This window comes from Candoia aspera, chromosome 10 (genome assembly GCF_035149785.1).
Source record: "Candoia aspera isolate rCanAsp1 chromosome 10, rCanAsp1.hap2, whole genome shotgun sequence".
In the NCBI taxonomy this organism is placed as follows: domain Eukaryota; kingdom Metazoa; phylum Chordata; class Lepidosauria; order Squamata; family Boidae; genus Candoia; species Candoia aspera.
The window spans coordinates 26,604,974-26,611,745 of record NC_086162.1 but is presented as its reverse complement, the minus strand read 5'-3'; positions in this window follow the sequence as shown (position 1 = coordinate 26,611,745).

Here is a 6,772-nt window from a genome sequence, read left to right as displayed (position 1 = left end):
CACGCGCCTCTCCCTCCCGGGGAAGCATTCCAGCTCGCTGGCCACGCCCCGGGCTCATTAGGATGCAGACGCAGCCCGCCCCCGCCGCAAGACCGCGCCCCTTCCCGCCCTCCCGCGAAGGGCGGCTCTCGCTCGGCCCGGCCTGGCCCGGCTCCTTCGTGTCCGGGGTCCCGGCTGCCGCCTGCGCGTACGAGGACGCCTTCCGCGCTGCCCGGCTGGCGCCGAGGGCTTCGGACGCTATTCAGCCCCGTCTCTGGAGCGCCCTCCCTGCGGGAAGGGCGCGCTGGCGAAACGAAGGCCTCCTGAAAGAAACCGTCCTCTTTCAGAAGGGCAGCGGCACTTTGTACGTGCTTGGAGCTCCTCTTGCTCCCCACGAAAACCAGCGTTGCCGGCTAACGAATAACAGCGAGAGCCAGAGAGAGGCGCGGGGCCGACTGACATCTCCCCCGCCTGGGAGGAAAAGCGGCCCCGGGGCCCGGAGAAGAGGCCGTGGGGGGCGCCGTTGCAGGGGCCGCTGATGACCCCTCCCTGGCCCGCCCGGGCAGAGCGCGCGGGACCGAGTGTCTCGCTGGAGTTGCCTATTCGGGGAGCGGGACCAGTCCCGCGTCCCGGAAAGAAGAAAGAAATGGTTGGACGCCCCCCCCCACCCCCGCGCCGATTTTCACATATCCTTGCAGTGAAAAAATGTACCCTCCCTCTCTGAGGAGTGGTGGTTTCTTCTTCAGGAAAGAAGGCCTCAGTTGTCCGAGATGGTATGAGGATTCCTGCCCTGGGCTTGGGCAGTGGGTTGGGGAAGACCTCCAAGGTCCCCTTCTGACCCCAAGATTCTATGAAATGCACCTCATGGGGTGGAGCCACCTCTGCAAAGAAAGCAAGATCTGGGCAGACGGAGGCCGACTTCCCAAGGGGGTGTTCAAGGAGCACCAGAAATGCTGCCTTCTCTCCAACTCCACTTGGCTGACCGGGGGGGGGGGGGGGGGGGGCTCTGCTTAGTTAGCAACGTGTGGCTTCCCCATCACAGCGGGCACCACGTCAGGGCACCACATCAGGAGGAAATGTGTTGGGCAGACCAGCTGCAGAAAATCAAGAGTGCAGCAAGATAAAGGAAAGGGGCCAGCCATGGTGCTGCGTGGACCCCACAAGACCAAGAACATTGCCAGAGAAAAGTTGCTGAGAACTGAGCAAGGGCTGAGGCAGCCAGGCCTCCCCCAAGGGGGCATCTGGATGGCTACCTGCAGATATGACAAGAATAAGCACAGTCTTGGACAATTTTTACCCAGTCTCCATCCTTCCCTTCTTGGGGAAGGTTGTTGAGAAGGCTGTTGGGCTACAGCTTCAGAGGGCCATGGAAGGCATGTGTCATGCGCTGCCTACCTCTGAATAACATTCAGACACTGGTTTGCAAATCAGGCTCTGGTTTATTGCAGGGCAGGTACAGCGTTGGTAGAAAAAAGCTGAGAGTGACAGGAGCGCGCCGGTGCGGGGTTTAAATACCCCGCGCCGGTCAGCGCCCCCTCGCTCACGGTCACGTCACCCCCCTTTGTCCCATGCGTTGCCCTGCCGGTGGGTGAGGGTTTCCGGGATCGCCCATTATCAGGTTTCCATTCTTCTGCTGATTGCTTTCAGCTGGGCGATCCCCGTTGTATTGCCGCTGATGGCTTGGGTGGCTCCGTGATCCGTTTAGCTATTGTTTGTTGGCCGTTAGTCGTTGTGGGTTGATGGCTACTTAACTTGTACCCCTTCACCTATTTCCTTGTCATTGTCATGTGTGCCATTGCGCTGATGACTTTAGCTCAACGGCACTCATGACATACTGCCCCCTTTTCGAATAGTGTTCTCCCCCGGTTTTCTGGGTTTTCCCCGTGGAGCTGTCAAAACGCCACATTTTTTTTTTTTTTTTCAAAGTTCCCGCCGGAGTAGTTGTCGCCCCTCCCTTTGCTCCTCCCTCTACCACGTGCCTTCCCAGGGTGTGTCCATGGTGCGCATGCTCGGGTCCTGACCTGGCGTGCGCATGCTCCAGCCACACCCTGTTTGTTTGGCTCAGTTCGGCGAGGCGAGAGGCGTGGCTGGTCGGGTGCTTCTCAGCTCCAGGTAGGGCCCTTCTTTTCTTATTTAGAGTGCGTCGCCTTTGTTGTGTCTCCTGGGCGTTGCCCCCAGGTTGCCCTGTTGACTTGCTTGCCACTCCCCCGCGGCCGGGGGGCGGGGGGAGGGTGCTGGCGATCGTTTGTCACCACCCCGTGGGCCCGGGGCGGGGGGAGTGAGTCCCGGGGGGGGGAAGGTCCACCCAAGTCGCGGGCTTGGGGGGGGCCCTTTCCCTTGGGGCACGGGAGGCGGGGGGGGGGGCCTGCGGGGGGGGGTTTGGTTTTGCTGACCTTGGTTGCGGTTTGTTGGGGTATGCCCGGTGAAATGCTCTGGTCAGGTCAGGCGCGTTAACGTTGTGCGCCGCCACCCATTCCGGGTGGGGGAAGTGTTTCCACCTGACCAGATAGTGTAGAGTTCCTCGTTGCTTGCGGGAGTCGAGAATGTCCCTTATCTCGAAGTGGTGTTGCCCGTCGATCATTAGCGGTGCGGGCTGTGGCGTGCTTGGGTGCCATCGGGAGGTGGTTGCCGGTTTTAGGAGGCTGGTGTGGAACACCGGGTGGAGTCTCCGGAGGTTGTGTGGCAGGTCCAGGCGTATTGCTACCGGGTTCACTATTTGCGTGACTCGGAACGGCCCAATGTACTTAGGCCCCAGTTTTTTCGAGGGTTGGGTTGACTTTAGGAACTTGGTGGATAGATAGGCCATATCCCCCGCCTGGAACGTCGGTTGTTGGCGCCGGTGCTTGTCGGCCTGCTCTTTGTAGGCAGCCTGTGCCTCCTTCAGCGCCGCCGTGATTACTGGCCATGCTTCCGCGATCTTCCGTCCCCAGTCGCTAGCGTCCACCTGGGGTTCCGGGGGTTGAGGTAGCTCCGGTATGGGGACGAAGTCGCGCCCCGAGACTACTTCGAACGGAGTTTTCCCTGTGCTCGTGTGGACGGCGTTGTTGTATGCGACTTCGGCGAACGGGAGCAGTTCAGCCCAGTCGTCTTGGTGGTAGTTAGTATATGATCGTATAAATTGCTCTAAGGTGGCATTAAGAACCTCAGTAGCTCCGTCCGTCTGAGGGTGCCAAGCCGTAGATAGGGCCTGTTGGGTCCCCGTCAGCTTCAGGAAGGCCCGCCAGAATTTGGAGGTGAACTGTGTGCCCCTGTCGGTCACCACACGTGCGGGACATCCGTGTAGCCTGTACACGTGGATGAGGAAGAGTTTGGCTAGCTGTTGTGAGGATGGGACCGACGTGCAGGGGATGAAGTGGGCCTGCTTTGAGAAGTAGTCCTTCACCACCCAAATGGCCGTTTTCTTCTGGCTGGGTGGGAGGTCCACTATAAAATCCATAGAGATTTCCTCCCATGGGCGGGAGGGTTCTGCCACCCGTTGCAATAGCCCCGCGGGTTTGACCCTAGCGCACGTTGGGCAGGACGCCACGTAGGTTTTTACGTCTCGCCTGAGCGCGGGCCACCAGAATTGACGCCGTGTTAGGTGTAGGGTCTTGAGGAACCCAAAGTGTCCCGCTTGCTTGGCGTCGTGTGACCTATGCAAGATCGCCTGGCGTTGCGAGTCCGGGACGTAGATTCTGCCTTCCCCCCATGCCAGGTCTTGCGCCATCGTTACCTTGTCGGGGTTTGCCAGGAACCAGGGGTCGGTTTTGAGGGCGGCGGCGAGGTCCGTGCGCATTCCCCCTGGTAGTTGCGGTTGGCTTCTTTCCGTCGCCGGTTGTCCCGCCGTCGGCTGCGCCGTAGAGTCGAGCTGCCTCCGTGCGCCGCTTCGGGTGGTCACGGCCATCCCCAGTTGCGAGGCGGATAGGACCGTCCCAATGGTGTCTGGAGCGGGCTCTTCGTCTTGGGGCAGTCGGGAGAGGGCGTCGGCCAGGAAGTTCTTCTTGCCCGGCATGAACTTCAGCTGGAAATCAAAGCGGCTGAAGAATTGGGCCCATCGGACCTGTTTTGGGCTAAGGCGTCTAGGCGTTCGTAGGGCCTCGAGGTTCCGGTGGTCCGTCCAGACCTCGAATGGTTGGGTGGCTCCCTCGAGTAGGTGTCGCCATGTCTCTAGTGCCGATTTCACCGCGAAGGCTTCTTTCTCCCAGACGTGCCATCGCCTCTCTGTCTCGGAGAACTTCCTTGACAGGTAGGCGCATGGTTTCAGGAGTCCCGTGGGGTCTTTCTGTAGCAGGATGGCTCCCAGGGAGAAGTCTGAGGCGTCGGCTTGGACCACGAACGGCCGTTCTGGGTCCGGGTGCGCGAGGATTGGCTCCGTAGTGAACAGCGCTTTCAGCTTGTCGAATGCGGTCTGGCACGCGGGAGTCCAATTCAGCACTGTGCCTGGGTTCTTGGCGCGTCGGGTTTCCCCCACCCCTTTGGTTTTGAGGAGGTCCGTTAAGGGGAGGGCTATCTCAGCGAACCCCCGGGCGAATGACCTGTAGAAATTCGCGAATCCCAGGAAGCTCTGTAGTTGCCGTCTGTTGCGGGGCCGCTCCCAGTTTAGCACCGCTTCGACTTTTGCGGGGTCCATTTCGATGCCGTCCCCGGAGATTCGATACCCCAGATAGTCTAGGCGCTCTTTGTGAAACTCGCACTTTGTAGGCTTTGCATAGAGCTGCGCCCTTCTGAGCTTGTCGAGGACTTGCCTGACTAGGGTTATATGTTCCTCGTGCGTTTTTGTATAAATAAGGACGTCGTCGATGTAGACCAGGACCCCTTTAAACAGATGTTCATGCAGTACCTCATTGATGAGCTGCATGAACACCCCAGGGGCCCCCGCGAGTCCGAAGGGCAGTACCTTGTACTGGAAAGCGCCTAGGGGGCAGTTAAACGCCGTCTTCCATTCGTCCCCCTCCCTGATTCGGATGCGATAGTACGCCTCGCGAAGGTCCAATTTGGAAAAGACTTTGCCCGTGGACAGGTGGGCGAGCATGTCCTTCACCAGGGGTAAGGGGTATTTGTTGGACAGGGAAGCCGCGTTTAGGCCCCGGTAGTCGGTGCAGAGCCGTAGGGTCCCGTCTTTCTTCTCCCGGAATAAGACGGGGGCTCCGACCGGTGAGCATGCTGGCTCTATGAATCCCCTGTCTAGGTTTTTATCGATGAACTCCCGGAGGGTTGCCATCTCCTTCGGGGTCATCGAATAGATCTTTGGTCGAGGTAAGGGGACGTCGGGCAGTAGGTCGATCCGGCAATCCGTCTTGCGGTGGGGGGGTAGTTGGTCAGCCTCTGCCTCTCCGAAGACCTCGGAGAAGTCGGCGTATTGTTCTGGTAGGTCTGCTGTGGTAGCGGCGTTGTCTTGTGTGGTCGCCTCCGCTCGTCCTACCGTGGGGTTGCTTTTGCCAGCTGGAACTGGTGCTCGATACTCGCCGTCGCCGAATGTGAAGGTGCGGGTCGCCCAGTTGATCCGTGGGTTGTTTGTCGCGAGCCATGGCATCCCCAGGACTGCAATGGGCCGTCCGATGTGCGTGACTACGAACGATGTGCGCTCGGTGTGAGTGCCCATTTGCAGGGTGACCGGCTCGGTTTGTAGCGTGGCTGGTTTCCCTCCCGCTGTAGAGCCGTCCAGCTGGTGGAATGCCAGCGGCGTGGGGAGGGGGAAGCAGCGGAGGTCGAGTTTGGCGACTAGGTCGGGGTGGATGAGGTTTTTTGAGCACCCCGAGTCCACTAGTGCCGCGGCCGTGGTGGCTCCGTTGCCGGCAGAGAGTTGAATTGCTGCCAATATTACGGAGCTTTTGTCGTTTCGTTGAGGTGGTCCGCGTTGCTGTCCCACCGCCTGCCTCGCCACGCGTCTCAGAGCAGGCGGGGAGCATTTCCCGCCGGCTGGTCGGGGTCGGTATTGTCCTCTTCCCCCCAGTAAGCGTCCCAGCCCTCTTCCGGTGTCGCTGTGGCCACGGTCATTCGGCGGTGAGGAGGCGGCCCCGGGTTGGGCGGTTTGGGGCTAATTTTCGGGGTGGGCTTGGGCGCGCTGGTCGGCGGTCGGTTGGCGAAGCAATCCGCCGTCTTGTGCCCTAATTTGCCACACCTCCCGCAGGGCTCCCGGTTGAACTTCTTTTTTGGGTATATGGGGCCGGCCATCCCCCCGTGTGGTGCGGGTACCTTTTTCCCGGCATAGTTTGTGTCTTCCGTGGTTGTCATGAGGAAGGTGCGGTGCGCGTGTTCGGCTTTCCCCGCGAGGTGGATCCACCCGTGTAACGTTTCTGGGTCGTCGCGGTAGAGGGCCCATTGGAGAACGTCGCGGTTGAGCCCCCTTTTGAAGATTTCCAGCAGGGTGGTCTCGGACCAGTCGCTGACCTTCCCCGCGAGGGCTTTGAACTCCAGGGCGTAGTCAGGGACCGTGCGTGTGCCCTGTTTAAGTCTTTGGAGTGCGCTTTTCGCCCGTACTTTGGCTAGGGGGTCTTCGAAGTAGTTTTTCATCTCTTTGATGAAAGCAGGGAAGGTGGCGAGGGCGGGGGAGCTGGACTCGTACAGTTGGACGTACCAGTCCGCCGCCCTGTCTTGGAGTTTGATCGCCACGGCGGCGATCTTGTCGGCCTCGGAGTCATAGGAGTGTCCGTGCCTCCCCATGAACTCCCTAGCGTTGGTCACGAAAAACGAGAGTTTTGTGGGGGTCCCATCGAAGAAGATGGGGAAGTCCTTTGGGGCCCGGGCGTTTTGTGCGGCCCCGCCTCTCGCTTCCCGGGGTGTGGTGTCGGCCGCCTGTGCCGTCTGCTGGCCC